The 15,445-nt window shown below is 38.2% G+C and overlaps 1 long non-coding RNA gene across 1 annotated transcript in view; it reads right to left on the bottom strand.

Moving 5' to 3' along the window:
* Positions 1-15,445, bottom strand: part of LOC129647789 (uncharacterized) — a 73,235-nt gene that overhangs the window by 35,659 nt on the left and 22,131 nt on the right. The gene's annotated exons all lie outside the window — the stretch shown is intronic.

Here is a 15,445-nt window from a genome sequence, read left to right as displayed (position 1 = left end):
GAAGCTCTATACAGTCAGCAAAAACAAGACCGGGAGCTTACTGTGGCTCAGATAATGAACACCTTATTGACAAACTCAGACTAAAATTGAAGAAAGTAGGGAAAACCACTAGACCATTCGGGTATGACCTAAATCAAATCCCTTACGATTATACAGTGTCAGTGAGAATAGATTCAAAGGATTAGATCTGATAGACAGAGTGCCTAAAGAACTATGGACAGAGGTTTGTGACATTGTACAGGAGACAGGGATCAAGACCATCCCCAAGAAAAAGAAATGCAAAAAAGAAAGATGCCTGTCTGAGGAGGCCTTACAAGTAGCTGAGAAAAGAAGAGAAGCTAAAGGCAAAGGAGAAAAGGAAAGATATACCCATTTGAATGCAGAGTTCCAAAGAATAGCAAGGAGAGATAAGAAAGCCTTCCTCAGTGTTCAGTGCACAGAAATAGAGGAAAACAATAGAATGGGAAAGACTAGAAATCTCTTCAAGAAAATTAGAGATACCAAAGGAACATTTCATGCAAAGATGTGCTCAATAAAGGACAGAAATGGTATGGACCTAACAAAAGCAGAAGACTTCCACATTACTCCACCTTTTGTCCCCAACATGCTCAGGCACAAATCTTCTCCTCCTGCCATTTGGATCAACCACAACCCTTACAGGCTCACAACCCTCTGCTACTCTGTACCATTACTCATCTGGTCTTCTCGAAGCTTTCTCTCTCCATTGCCCTCCCAAGGAATATTTGATATTCTGAAGTAAATGATTTAGAACAAACAAAACAAAACAAAACAAAAAAAACCTTCAACAAAGTAGTACCTGACATATTGCCTCTTATTTTAAAAGAATTTTTTCTGGCATTGTTCTCAATATCACATATATCATATCAGATCAGTCGCTCAGTCGTGTCCGATTCTTTGTGACCCCATGAATCACAGCACGCCAGGCCTCCCTGTCCATCACCTACTCCCGGAGTTCACTGAGACTCACGTCCATCGAGTCAGTGATGCCATCCAGCCATCTCATCCTCTGTCATCCCCTTCTCCTCCTGCCCCCAATCCCTCCCAGCATCAGAGTCTTTTCCAATGAGTCAACTCCGCATGAGGTGGCCAAAGTACTGGAGTTTCAGCTTTAGCATCATTCCTCCCAAAGAATACCCAGGGCTGATCTCCTTCAGAATGGACTGGTTGGATCTCCTTGCAGTCCAAGGGACTCTCAAGAGTCTTCTCCAACACCACACTTCAAAAGCATCAATTCTTTGGTGCTCAGCTTTCTTCACAGTCCAACTCTCACATCCATACATGACCACTGGAAAAACCATAGCCTTGACTAGACGAACCTTTGTTGGCAAAGTAATGTCTCTGCTTTTGAACATGCTATCTAGGTTGGTCATAACTTTCCTTCATTTCAAATATTCACTAGGGTTTTTTATGGCTTCTCTAACGAGACTGCAGGCAGTTACTACAGCACCATAGGGTGGGTAAAGAAAGACAATACCTTTTCTCTAATGAGTTTTGCCACTACAGATTTCCTTGGCTATGCCTTTCTCTGATGATCCCTGATCCAAATGGTGAAGCTGTAACCATCGTAGTCACTGAGTCACAAAGCAGTTACAATTCTAAAGATTAGGGATTGGAAAGAATGCTTATTAAGTGCTTGTTAATTAAATGGTTTCGGTAAATTTCAGATTTATAAACTGTTACCATCTTCTGCTTTGGACAGAGGTATTCTTTGGCTCCATAACACAGAAGCTATGCCTGTACAATGACAAAATTTGTTGTTGTTGTTCAGTGGCTAAATTGTGTCTAACCCTTTGTGACCCTGTGGACTGCAGCATGCCAGTCCTCCCCTGCCCCCCACCACCTCAGTCCTTCACTATCTCCCAGAGTTTCCCCAAGTTCATGTCCCTTGAGTCGATGATGTTACCCAACCATCAGGAAAAGGAAGAAGAGAAGCAACAAAAAAATAGCTGTCAATTACATTTTTTTTTTAATCAATCTCAATCTAGTGTGTGGGGGGGAATCAAATGTTTTTTTTAGTCTCACATAGACAATATAGTTGGCTATCTTTTCTTTTCTCCTCAACTCAGGAGTCTGTTATCCTGCAAAGAGGTCTCATTTTTAGGGGGAGCATACCTACAGGGTATTAAAGGCATGATGTTAAACCCTCTGGTGAACACTAAAAGAATAAGCTAGGATCTTCAACCTTCAAAATTACTCAGTATTCAGGAAGATAAATATATGGGAAAAAATATTAACTCGTTGTTGCCAAATATTACAACAATGCTAAGAGGCTGCAAAGAATACCTGACTGACTGATTTCTAAATATTATCTATAATCATGGTTGTATACTCAGGTGATGGGAAAAATCACTAAGAATTGGAGTGACTCAACCACATGGGCAAGAAGGCCAGTTGTAAATTCTGGTTTAATCAAAGAAGAGATTTTAACTAGGAAACTAATTTTTTTAAGAGTCAAAAATAAGCTTGTATCTATAATTTCCCAAAATGAAGCCACAGATTCTAAGGACCAATATCACTTCAAGATTATATAACCCCTTAAATGGACCTGCAGTGTCTGGAAGGACATGGAGGCACAGTCTGTCACCAGAAAGTAAACATTTCTATTGTCAGATGACCACAAACACTCATGGGGTCCAGATGGTTATATTCCGAATGCTTCTTTGCTTCTTCCATCCTGTCTTTATCAGACCGTACCCTCTACCTCACTGTATATTCTTCTTCCATTCTGCCTCCTCTTCTTGCTCAGCCTCTCCCACAGCTCTCACAGGCTTTTCTGCCTCTATTCTTTTCCCACTGGGTCCAAGTTTTCAAGGCACTGAGCTTTGTTTCTTGCTCCCTCATAGAAGCAGTAGAGCCTTTCTATGGGTAGGTAGAAAAGACTTCATTTCAGAGCTTGCAAAGTCACGACCCCTAGACCAAAACAAGTCCACAAACACATTTTATTTTTGCCTGCACAATGTGCTAATTTCTTTTAATTAGTTGTCATCTTTGAAAAATCAGGGACTTTCCAGATTCTTCCCTTAAAAATTGTAATAACCACATTGCCACAACTGATGAATCATTGATCCGTTTTAGATGAAGCAAGCTTTTTAGTTTATCTCACTCCACACAGCTCCCTACTTAGGTCAGTTACATTTCCTGTCCAGTCTTTTAATCATCTGAGTTACTGCCTTAGAATTTGCAGATTCCTCAGACTAGCACATCTATGAGATCAGCATTTCAAACTCTTTTGTTGACCATGATGGCTACTCCATTTCTTCTAAGGGATTCCTGCCCACAGTAGTAGATATAATGGTCATCTGAGTTAAATTCACCCATTGCAGTCCATTTTTGTTCATTGATTCCTAGAATGTCGATGTTCACTCTTGCCATCTCCTGTTTGACCACTTTCAATTTGCCTTGATTCATGGACCTAACATTCCAGGTTCCTATTCAATATTGCTCTTTATAGCATCGGACCTTGCTTCTATCACCAGTCACATCCACAACTGGGTATTGCTTTTGCTTTGGCTCCATCCCTTCATTCTTTCTGGAGTTATTTCTCTACTGATCTCAGTAGCATATTGGGCCCCTACTGTCCTGGGGAGTTCATCTTTCAATGTCCTATCTTTTTGCCTTTTCATACTGTTCATGGGGTTCTCAAGGCAAGAATACTGAAGTGGTTCGCCATTCACTTCTCCAGTGGACCACATTCTGTCAGACTTTTCCACCATGACCCTCCCATCTTGGGTGGCCCCACAGGGTATGGCTTAGTTTCATTGAGTTAGACAAGGCTGTGGTCCTAGTGTGATTAGATTGACTAGTTTTCTGTGAGTATGGTTTCAGTGTGTCTGCCCTCTGATGCCCTCTTGCAACACCTACCATCTTACTTTGGGTTTCTCTTACCTTGGACATGGGGTATCTCTTCACGGCTGCTCCAGCAAAGTGCAGCCTCTGCTCCTTACCTTGGACAAGGGGTATCTCCTCACCACCGCCCCTCCTGACCTTGAACGTGGAGTAGCTGCTCTAGGCCCTCCTGCCCCCGTGCAGCCACTGCTCCTTGGACTTGGGGTTGCTCCTCTCTGCCGCAGCCCCTGACCTTGGGCGTGGGGTAGCTCCTCTTTTTAAGACTTGTCAAATCACTAAAGTACCACAGAAGTAGTTATTATATGATGTAGTAATCAATTACTGTTTTTTTTATGCATCTTCAACAGGAAAAATAAACCAAAGTGTAGACACTCAAAAAAATCTAAATCTGTACATAATTTTATTCTCCTTTCTGCCTCCAGAATCAACTCCAAATCTTCAGACAGGGGGAATGTTGAAGGCTTTCATACTATGACTCCCTGTCTTTCCAGAATGAGCTTTCATCTCTGTGCTACTACTCTAGTTTTAGGCAGCAGCAGCATCTGCTGCCTGTTGACTGCAATAAGAGATTTCCCTAATTTCTATCTTGTCCCTCCATACTCCACTCTTTACACATCAGCCCTTCAGTTCAGTTCAGTTCAGTCACTCAGTCATGTCCAACTCTTTGTGACCCCATGAATCGCAGCACGCCAGGCCTCCCTGTCCATCACCAACTCCCGGAGTTCACTCAAACTCACGTCCATTGGGGTGGTGATGCCATCCAGCCATTTCATCCTCTGTCGTCCCCTTCTCCTCCTGCCCCCAATCCCTCCCAGCATCAGGGTCTTTTCCAATGAGTCAACTCTTCACATGAGGTGGCCAAAGTACTGGAGTTTTAGCTTTACCATCATTCCTTCCAAAGAAATCCCAGGACTAATCTCCTTCAGAATGGACTGGTTGGATCTCCTTGCAGTCCAAAGGACTCTCAAGAGTCTTCTCCAACACCACAGTTTAAAAGCATCAATTCTTCGGTGCTCAGCTTTCTTCACAGTCCAACTCTCACATCCATACATGACCACAGGAAAAACCATAGCCTTGACTAGACGGACCTTTGTTGGCAAAGTAATGTCTATGCTTTTGAATACAGCAGCCTTAGTTGTTTATAAAATATAATTCAGACAACATAATTCCTCAGCATGAAATTATCCAGTGGTGTCCCATTCAGTTCAGTTCAGTTCAGTCGCTCAGTTATGTCTGATTCTTTGCAACCCCATGGATGGCAGTACACCAGGCTTCCCCACCCATCACCAACTCCCGGAGCTTGCTCAAACTCATGTCCATCGAGTCAGTGATGCCATTCAACAATCTCATCCTCTGTCATCCCCTCCTCCCATCTTCAATCTTTCCCAATATTTTCCAGTGAGTCAGTTCTTCGCATCAGGTGGCCAAAGTATTGGAGTTTCAGCTTCAGTATCAGTCCTTCCAATGAATATTCAGGACTAATTTCCTTTAGGATTGACTGGTTTGATCTCCTTGAAGTCCAATTGATCTTCTTGGGGTCCCATTGCATTTGGAATAAAACTAAAAATAGCTGCCATAATCTTTAAGATCCTATGAGATTTTCTCTGTCTCTCTGACCTCATCTCGTATCATTGTCCCCGCTGGTCATGACTCTCCAGCCACACTGGCATTTTTGTTCATCAAACAAGCTTGTTTTATCACTAGCCTTGGCGGTTCCCTTCCCTGGGCCTTTAAAAACCTGGATCCTTCTCATTATTTGGTCTCACATCAAATTTCACCTCTTCAAAGAAGTCTTCTGTGTCACACCCACTCTAAAGTAACTTCTCCAAGCCCTGTCACTTGTCATTTACTTTTATTTTACAGCATCTTTCACTACTAGATTATTTCTTATGTATCTCCACCCACCAATACACATGTTCTAATGAATTTGGACACCTAGTCTGCTTGTTCAGTTCTATATTTCCAGGGCTTACAGCAGGCACAAGGCACATAATATGTGTTTATTGTGGAAAATTTGCACCCTATGCTTCCCTGATAGCTCAGTTGTTAAAGCATCTGCCTGCCTGCAATGCAGGAGACACTGGTTCTATTCCTAGGTCAGGAAGATCCACACCCTACACCTTGTTCACCAAACTCTTTTCTCTCTAAAAATATCTGCCACTCTTTCCCATCTCTCCATATTTACTCATACTATTCTCTCAGCCACAAGTCCCCATTGCCAATTCTCTTATTGTCAAAATTTTACCTGTTTTTCAATATCTAGCTCAAATATCATTTAATTCATGAAAATTTTGCTAACTCATCAAGTTAACTGTGCTGCTTAAATCTTTATGGCATTTCTCTTATCTTTTTGATAGGCCATTTAGGAAATTATGTTATATATTATGGTTACATATGTCTTCTTATCCCTAACACAAAATGGCTAAAGGACTAGATTTATGTCTTATTTATCTTTGCACTTCTAGCACCTAATGCAGTGGTTTGCCTTACCTGAAGGAGACACTCAATACAAGTTTTATAATAAATTAAATAAATGAACAATGCATCTATGAATTTCTACCTCTAGAAATATACTATGAGAAATGAAAAAGAAATCCAAACTTCAAGGTCCTTTTCAGGCAAATTGGCAATCCTTGGTATTTTCTTATGCTGCCCTGGTAGCTCAGCTGGTAAAGAATTCGCCTGCAATGGAGAAGACCCTGGTTCATTTCCTGGATCTCGATTCCTAGATTGGGAAGATCCCCTGGAGAAGGGATAGGTTACCCACTCAGATTATAAACAATTCCTTTCAGGTTTTTCTATCATTGATTTTTTTTATAATTCTGAGTTCCTTATCGGCCAACAAGTTTTGTGTTCTCGTTCTAACACGGAAATTCTTCAAAAAAAAAAAAAAAATTAGCAAATGACTCGTCACAATATCATTAAAAAAAGAAAAACTTGCAGCCAACAACAACACACTGAACTAAGTCAATTGAACTATATTGAAACAGTTAGTCAAAGATTTTCATTTTATTTTGGCACTAGAACAAAAATAGGGGACATAATACCCAGATAGTAGGTAAAGAACATTATTGTCATTTTTCCATGGGAAAAGCATGATTTTGCTTCTATAAAAACAAATGAAATATTAGGGAGAAGATACTTTATAAGACAACTTTGACCTCAAACCATAACCTACATGTTATACACAGGATCAGTCTCTGACACCGAATTCATTGTTTAATAATATAATAACAACATAAATTGAAAGACTGTGAATGACATATACATACCACTGTATAATAGATGACTAATAAGGACCTATTGAATAGCACAGGGAACTCTTCTCAATACTCTGCAGTGACCTATATGGGAAAATAATCTAAAAAAGAGTGGATATATGTATATGTATAACTGATTCACTTGGCTATACAGCAGAAACTAGCACAACATTGTAAATCAACTATACTCCCAATATTTTTTTTAATTAATAACAACAACAACTAAATCACAAAGTACTTCATATGTGGTGGGTACATCCTATTCTAAATCCTTTGCATATACCAACTCATTTAAACAGTAAAACAACTTATAGGCATTATTACTATTATTGTTTTAGTATATCATCACATATCACTTTATGAGATAGATACCATCACATTACTATCATTTCTACTTAATGGATGAGGAAATGAGGCAAAGAAAGACCCAGCCCTTGGCCAAGGTCACCCAGCTGGTTGGTGATGGCTCTGGGATGTAAATCCAGTCATTCTGGTTCCAGAGTCCATGCCCATAACCATTCCACTGTCCTTCCTCTCCAGTTGGTTAATTTTTCCAAAATATCCTATTCATCTAAAGCAAGCCAAACTCTTCATAGTGAGGATAATGGACAACTAAAGCCAAGTAAGAAAGTTGTCTGCAGATTTCCACAGATGGTAGAAAACGCCTTTCCCTACTGATTCATGACCCTATTGAAACTCCACTGGGCAGCAAATCTCAGATCCTTGATGCATTTGAGAATATTCCAGAACCAGAGGAATAGCACATATGCCCCAGATATCTGGCACAGTCTTACCCAGATCATCTTCCCAGCAGAACATGAAGATTCTTCTGAATATTTACAGAGATCAATGAAATCATTCTATTTTAATTTTACTGAAGTATAGTTGATTTACAATGCTGTGTTAATTACTGCTGTATAGCAAAGTGACTTGGTTATACATACATGTATGCTTCTTCATTTCTTTTCCATTATGGTTTATCACAAAATATTGAATATAGCTCCTTGTGGTATACAAAGGACCTTGGTGTTTATCCTATATATAGGAGTTTGCATTTGCTAGTCCCAAATTCCCAATCCTTCCCCCTTGGCACCTACAAGTCTGCTCTCTATACCTGTGAGTTTGTTTCTGATTTGTACATAGGTTCATTTGTGTCGTATGCTAGATTCCAAATATAAGTGATATCACAGGGTATTTATCTTTCTGACTTACTTCACTCTATGACAGTCTCTAGATCCATTCATGTTGCTGCAAAATGGCATTATTTCATTCTTTTTATGGCTGAGTAGTATTCCATTGTGTATATGTATATATCATATGTTCCTTACCCATTTGTTGATGGACATTTAGATTGTTCCCATGTCTCAGCTATATGGTAAATAATGCTGCTATGAACATTGAGGTGCATGTATCTTTTCAAATTATAGTTTTCTCTGGGAAATCATTCTTTTCTGCACATACTTTTTGGATTGGAGAGTAAAATAATAAAAAATAAACATAATTAGAAAGGTTTTCAGAGAAAGAAAATGATGCCATGTTTAAGAGAAACATTTCTACTGCAAGGAAAAAAAATGTTTCTTTGGCAACTAGAGAGAGATACTGGCTTCAAAACAGTGGGCCTTTAACTCTACAGAGGGGTAGCTATAAGGACAAGGCCTTGGGACTTCAGAGGCAGTTCTGCAGAAAAGAACACTGTCAGACCAGTTCAGGGGGCTCCTGCAGACTCTCTCTACATCCTGTCTCTTTCTTCCTTGCCAGCCCTTCTCTATTTTCATCCAGGCACTCTGATCTTTGCACTGGTCTCCTGCAGGATGACCCCATTTCTGAGCATCCTTTCCTTGTTTCTAACTTCAATCCTCTAGCTCCTCCATTCTTCCCTCTGTCCTCCTCAGCATAAGCAAGAGGAAAGTCTTTTAAAGCATGCCTTGAAATATACATTTTTATCTTCTTTTCCCTAATCAGAAGCAAAAATAATTTTCTACTTGTTACCTTCTCTCCTAAAAAAAAAAAAAAAAAGTATGTAACTGATTCTTCCCCTATAAAGTTTTCAGTCATATGTAAATTATTATTCCAAGAAATATTATCTTAAAGAGTTTAATAAAATATAAACATCTACTTTGAACTTTAGATTAAATTTTATTACTCTGAGAGAAGTATGAAAATCCTCAGTAACAACCCAAGAGAAAAGAAAAATGAAAAAAAAAAAAAAAAAGGTATGTTTTCCAATTATTCCAAAGAAGCTCATATTAAAGTCACTTTGATTTATAAACTTCAAAGACACACAGATGCCATTTACTGAAGGTCCAAACAGTCAGCCATATTGATAAAACCATCCAGATAGTCTTTAAAGATTAACCCTGGATTTTGACTCTCCTGAAACTTCTTAGCATGAAGTTAGTTCATATTTGTCAACTGTCAGCTCCTTTGCTCTTGGATGTTAAATGCTAACTGATATTGAAGAACATTTTATTCTTTATCACTGACTTTAACATAGCGTTCTGAGACTAGACCATATCCAGTTAAGTTTATCTGAACTTCTACTGTAACTATGTTTTGTACAATTTGATTAATGTATTTATGCCAGTGTAACTAATATATTTCAGAGAAAGACTAAAATTTGCTCCTGTACTTAAACCTCTTTCACTATATAACTTTTTCTACATTTTCCTGCATGCCCTCAAGTATAATCTGATCACTACATTATATAAAATCTTTCCTAGGGTTATTATATTTATCGTTAATGTTATTGTTCATGTGACCTTTATTCCCTTCTTTCAAGTAGCACAAGTTTCTCCTTTTACTGCCAACCAATTTAACATGTTATTTTTATACCTACTGGCTTCAATTCCCATATAAGTCTTCCCACTCACTTTGTAGCTTACACACCTTGAATTTATTTTACAGCAATATCCAAAACTATGTTGCAGCTCCACAAGACTCTGTATCTGGCTCTTCTTTGTTTGCTTTCAATTTTTTTTTGATGGATTCACTCAAGTCCATTGTTTGCTCAAACCACTAACCCCCTAGTACTCTAGTTTCATATTTCCAACTACAACCACCCTCCATATGTGGATGTCCAGCCATAATCTCAAACTCAAGAAGTCCAAAATGCAATACACTACACTACTTTTCAAATATAATCCCTTTACAACCATCCACTTTCAAATAATTAAGAACCAAAATGAGAGATGTCATTAATCTTTTTTTGTCTTTCTCTGTCACTGTCATTCTGTCACCTCTCAAAATCAAGCTTTTGTTTGTGTTCCAGCAGACGCTAAATTCACTCTCTTAACTTTGTGTACATGAACTACTATAACTTCCTCCCTGATTGCCAAAGTCAGGTCTCTCCCCTCCAGTCCAGCCTAAATAATATTGCCAGCCTAATCAGATAAAAGGGTTTCCCTGGTGGCTCAGTGGTAAAATCTCCGCCTGTCAATGCAAGAAATGCAAGAGATGTGGGTTTGATCCCTGGGTCAGGAAGACCCCCTGGAGAAGGAAATGGCAACCCACTCCAGTATTCTTGCCTGGAGAATCCCATGGACAGAGGAGCCTGGCAGGCCATGGTCCATGGGGTTGCAAAAAGAGTTGGTCACAACTTACTGACTAAACAGAAACAACAATCAGATAAAAAGGACAGTTTCACTAGGTCACTTGTCATTAAAGAATCTTCAGTAACTCCCCACCATTTACTGCACTAAGACACCAACTCTGTTGGCTTGTAAAGGTTCTCCATAAACCTAGGAAGCTCTGGCTATTATCAATGCATTCTCTACTCATCCACTCTCCTCACTCTCATCTTCATTAGCCTCTCCCCACACTCCATCTCAGCTAGTGAGATTTTATTGCTAAACCCTTCACTGTTTCTTTCAAATTCAGCTCAAATTCTGCCTTTTCAGAAAGTTTTCTCTGTTGATTGCAGATCTTAACAATATCTTCCTTCTTTGAAAGGTACTACAAAATTAGTTTGTTTTTGCAACTAAATACTAGAAAATGTCACACTCTTCTTACATAGTCTCAGTTCAGTTCAGTCCCTCAGTTATATCCGATTCTTTGCGACCCCATGGATGGCAAGCACGCCAGGCTTCCCTGGCCATCACCAACTCTCGGAACTTAATCAAACTCACGTTCATCGCGTCAGTGATGTCATCCAACCATCTCATCCTCTGTTGTCCCCTTCTCCTCCTGCCTTCAATCCTTCCCACCATCAGGGTCTTTTCAAATGACTCAGTTCTTTGCATCAGGTGGCCAAAGAATTGGAGTTTCAGCTTCAGCATCAGTCCTTCCAATGAATATTCAGGACTTATTTCATTTAGGATGGACAGGTGGATCTCCTTGCTATACAAGGGAATCTCAAGAGTCTTCTCCAACACCAGAGTTCAAAAGCATCAATTCTTCAGTGCTCAGTTTTCTTTATAGTCCAACTCTCACATCCATATATGATCACTGGGAAAAACATAGCTTTGACTAGAGAGACCTTTGTTGGCAAAGTAATGTCTCTGCTTTTTAATATGCTGTCTAGAATGGTCATAACTTTTCTTCCAAGGACTGAACGACTTTTAATTTCATGCAGTCACCATCTGCAGTGATTTTGGAGCCCCAAAAAATAAAGTCTGTCACTCTTTCCACTGTTTCCCCATCTATTTAACAAAAAGTGATGGGACCGGATGCCATGATCTCAGTTTTCTGAATGTTGAGTTTAAAGCTAACTTTTTCAATTTCCTTTTTCAATTTCCTCTTTCACTTTCATCAAGAGGCTCTTTAGTTCCTCGCTTTCTGCCATAAGGGAGGTGTCATCTGCATATCTGAGGTTATTGATATTTCTCCCAGCAATCTTGATTCCAGCCTGTGCTTCATCCAGTCCAGCATTTCTCATGATGTAGTCTGCAAATAAGTTAAATAAGCAGGGTGACAATATACAGCCTTGACGCACTCCTTTCCCTATTCAGAACCACTCTGTTGTTCCATGTCCAGTTCTAACTGTCGCTTCTTGACCTGCATACAGATTTCTCAGGAGGCAGGTCAGGTGGTCTGGTAGTCCCATCTCTTGAAGAATTTTCCACAGTTTATTGTGATCCACACAGTCAAAGGCTTTGGCATAGTCAATAAAGCAGAAATAGATGTTTTTCTGGAACTCTCTTGCTTTTTCCATGACCCAATGGATGTTGGCAATTTGATCTCTGGTTCTTCTGCCTTTTCTAAATTCAGCTTGAACATCTGCAAGTTCATGGTTCACATATTGCTGAAGCCTGGCTTGGAGAATTTTGAGCATTACTTTACTAGCGTGTGAGATGAGTGCAATTGTGTGGTAGTTTGAACATTCTTTGGCATTGCCTTTCTTTGGGATTGGAATGAAAACTGACCTTTTCCAGTCCTGTGGCCACTGCTGAGTTTTCCAAATTTGCTGGCATATTGAGTGCAGCACTTTCACAGCATCATCTTTCAGGATTTGGAATAGCTCCACTGGAATTCCATCACCTCCACTAGCTTTGTTCGTAGTGATGCTTTCTAAGGCCCACTTGACTTCACATTCCAGGATGTTTGACTCTAGGTCAGTGATCACACCATTGTGATTATCTGGGTCATGAAGATCTTTTTTTATAGTTCTTCTGTATATTCCTGCCACCTCTTATTAATATCTTCTGCTTCTGTTAGGTCCATACGATTTCTGTTCTTTATTGTGCCCATCTTTGCAAGAAATGTTCCCTTGGTATCTCTAATTTTCTTGAAGAGATCTCTAGTCTTTTCCATTCTATTATTTTCTTGTATTTCTTTCCTTGATTGCTGAGGAAGGCTTTCTTATCTGTCCTTGCTATTCTTTGGAACTCTGCATTCAAATAGGGATATCTTTCCTTTTCTCCTTTGTTTTTTGCTTCTCTTCTTTTCACAGCTATTTGTAAGGCCTCCTCAGACAGCCATTTTGCTTTTTTGCATTTCTTTTTCTTGGGCATGGTCTTGATCCCTGTCTCCTATACAGTATCACAAACCTCCATCCATAGTTCATCAGGCACTCTGTCTATCAGATCTAGTCCCTTAAATCTAGTTCTCACTTCTGCTGTATAGTCATAAGGGATTTGATTTAGGTCATACATGAGTGGTCTAGTGGTATTCCCCACTTTCTTCAATTTAAGTCTGAATTTGGCAATAAGGAGTTCATGATCTGAGCCATGGTCCGCTCCCAGTCTTGTTTTTGCTGACTGTATAGAGCATCTCCATCTTTGGCTGCAAAGGATATAATCAATCTGATTTCAGTGTTGACCATCTGGTGATGTCCATGTGTACAGTCTTCTCTTATGTTGTTGGAAGAGGGTGTCACCCAATTCTGCCACTCAGTATAAAATCTCTGATTGTACATTCAGTGCCCTCCTTGATTTTGTCTATATCAGCCTTCCAAACTGATTCTCTCCTCACCTCCACACTCCCCTTCCCCTTCCTTCACCTGAGTCATTTAGTTCTACTCAGAGTGTTCCTATTAGCTACTCAAATCAAACCATTAGAAATTGTTTAGCAAAAAAGAAACCTGCTAGAATCTGAAGGTAAGAAAAAATAAAAGTAAACCCAAATATAACCAAACTACTAAAAAGAATCATATTAAAATTCTAAATAAGATTCAAGCACTTATTCTTTGGGGAAAAAAATATAAATCTAAAAGAAAATATTAATCCCTGTGTAAGTAAATATTCAATGAGAAACAATATAAAAACAGACAAGGAAATTTTTACTTTAAAGTATTTTATTTTAATGTATCATGTATAACTATTCCAGCCCATTCAACCAGTTCTAGGACAGAATTAAGCCCATAGCATCCATTGCATATAATGAATTAACTTCTCTTCTATGTATTTGGAAAGGTAGTAAATATCTACCATTTTGGAAAAAACTGAAAATACAGTCACCCAAATAATTCTTTGGAAGCCTAAATCACTGAGATTTCAATGAAAGGACAATTTTGTGAAAAAAAAAATATATATATATATATATATAAAAATTACTGAAACTGACTTAAGGAGAAACTAATTAGAAGAAATTGTAAAAGAAATTGAATAACTCTTTTTAGATGACCTCTAATACAATCCAAAGCAGTTAGATTTATGGATAAGTTCTTTCAAATCTCCATGCAATACACGCTTCAGGAAACAGAAAAAACACTTAAAGCACCAAAAATGTTTTAGGAAACTATATGCTACCCAATGCCAAATTCTGATAGGGGAAAATATTAAAACTACAGCTTGTCTCATTTGTAAATACAGATTCTATAATCCTAATAAATAAACAATTTAGCCAACTAAATTCTACAGTATATTGCAAAAAAATTTCCAATAAGCAAAACAACAGTGTGTCCTAGAAACACAAATTGAGTTTACTATTCATAAAGTGATCCAGTTAGAAATGTGATAACAAATATTTTCAATCCACGCTTTAGCCTAGGAAAAGAATACTTTTTTAACAAGAAAAATAAGGCTGTTTTTAAACTAACAGTCAAAGCCATACTGAATGTGAACTACTTGAGATGTTATTGTTTAGAGAATGAATAAGATGAAGACACATCTTGTTACTGTTAACATATTACATAGTCCTGGAAGGTCTGGTCAATACTTTAAAAATTAAAAAAGGCAAACTGTTAGGATTTAGGAGATAAAATCACCAGTATTTGCATATGATATAATTATACACCTAAAAAAATAAAAAGAATCAACTGAAAAACTCACAATTAGTAAAGTTTAGAAAAGCAGAATATATTTAATGCCTATACAAAACAGAGAGGTTTCCAGTACATCACCTCAAATCAGTTAGTATATACCATGGAAAAACATTCCAATTCCCATAGTAACAAGACATATAAAATGCCTAAAACTAATCTTATTTAATAACATCTGAGATTACATCCATAAATCTATAAAACTTCATAAAATTTTTTTAAGTTTTATAAATGGGAAAACATACTATGTTCTTCTCTGATAAGAGCTGATATTAAAATGAGGCCTTTCTTTCCAAAATAATTTACAGATTTATTGCAAATTTCAAATGTAAATACCATGAAATTTTTTAACTTGTCCAAATAATTCTAAGATTCATCTGGAAAAATAAAATGTTGAGACCAGTTTAAAAAGTGTTAACTAAAAGAGTAATTAATGAGGACCTGGTTTACTAGATATAAAAACTTTTATGAAACTATAATAATTTAGATGGTGTGGTAATAGCACAGGACTTGACAGATTAATGGGGCAGACAAGCTAGCCCTAAAATAGGACTAAAAATATATAAAAGCTTAATGAAGAATGATAAATGAAAAATCACATACCATAAAAATGCTGGAAGTA

This window comes from Bubalus kerabau, chromosome 3 (genome assembly GCF_029407905.1).
Source record: "Bubalus kerabau isolate K-KA32 ecotype Philippines breed swamp buffalo chromosome 3, PCC_UOA_SB_1v2, whole genome shotgun sequence".
Classification (NCBI taxonomy): Eukaryota; Metazoa; Chordata; class Mammalia; order Artiodactyla; family Bovidae; genus Bubalus; species Bubalus kerabau.
The sequence above is the reverse complement of the archived record's forward strand: the minus strand, read 5'-3'. Positions and strand labels throughout refer to the sequence as shown.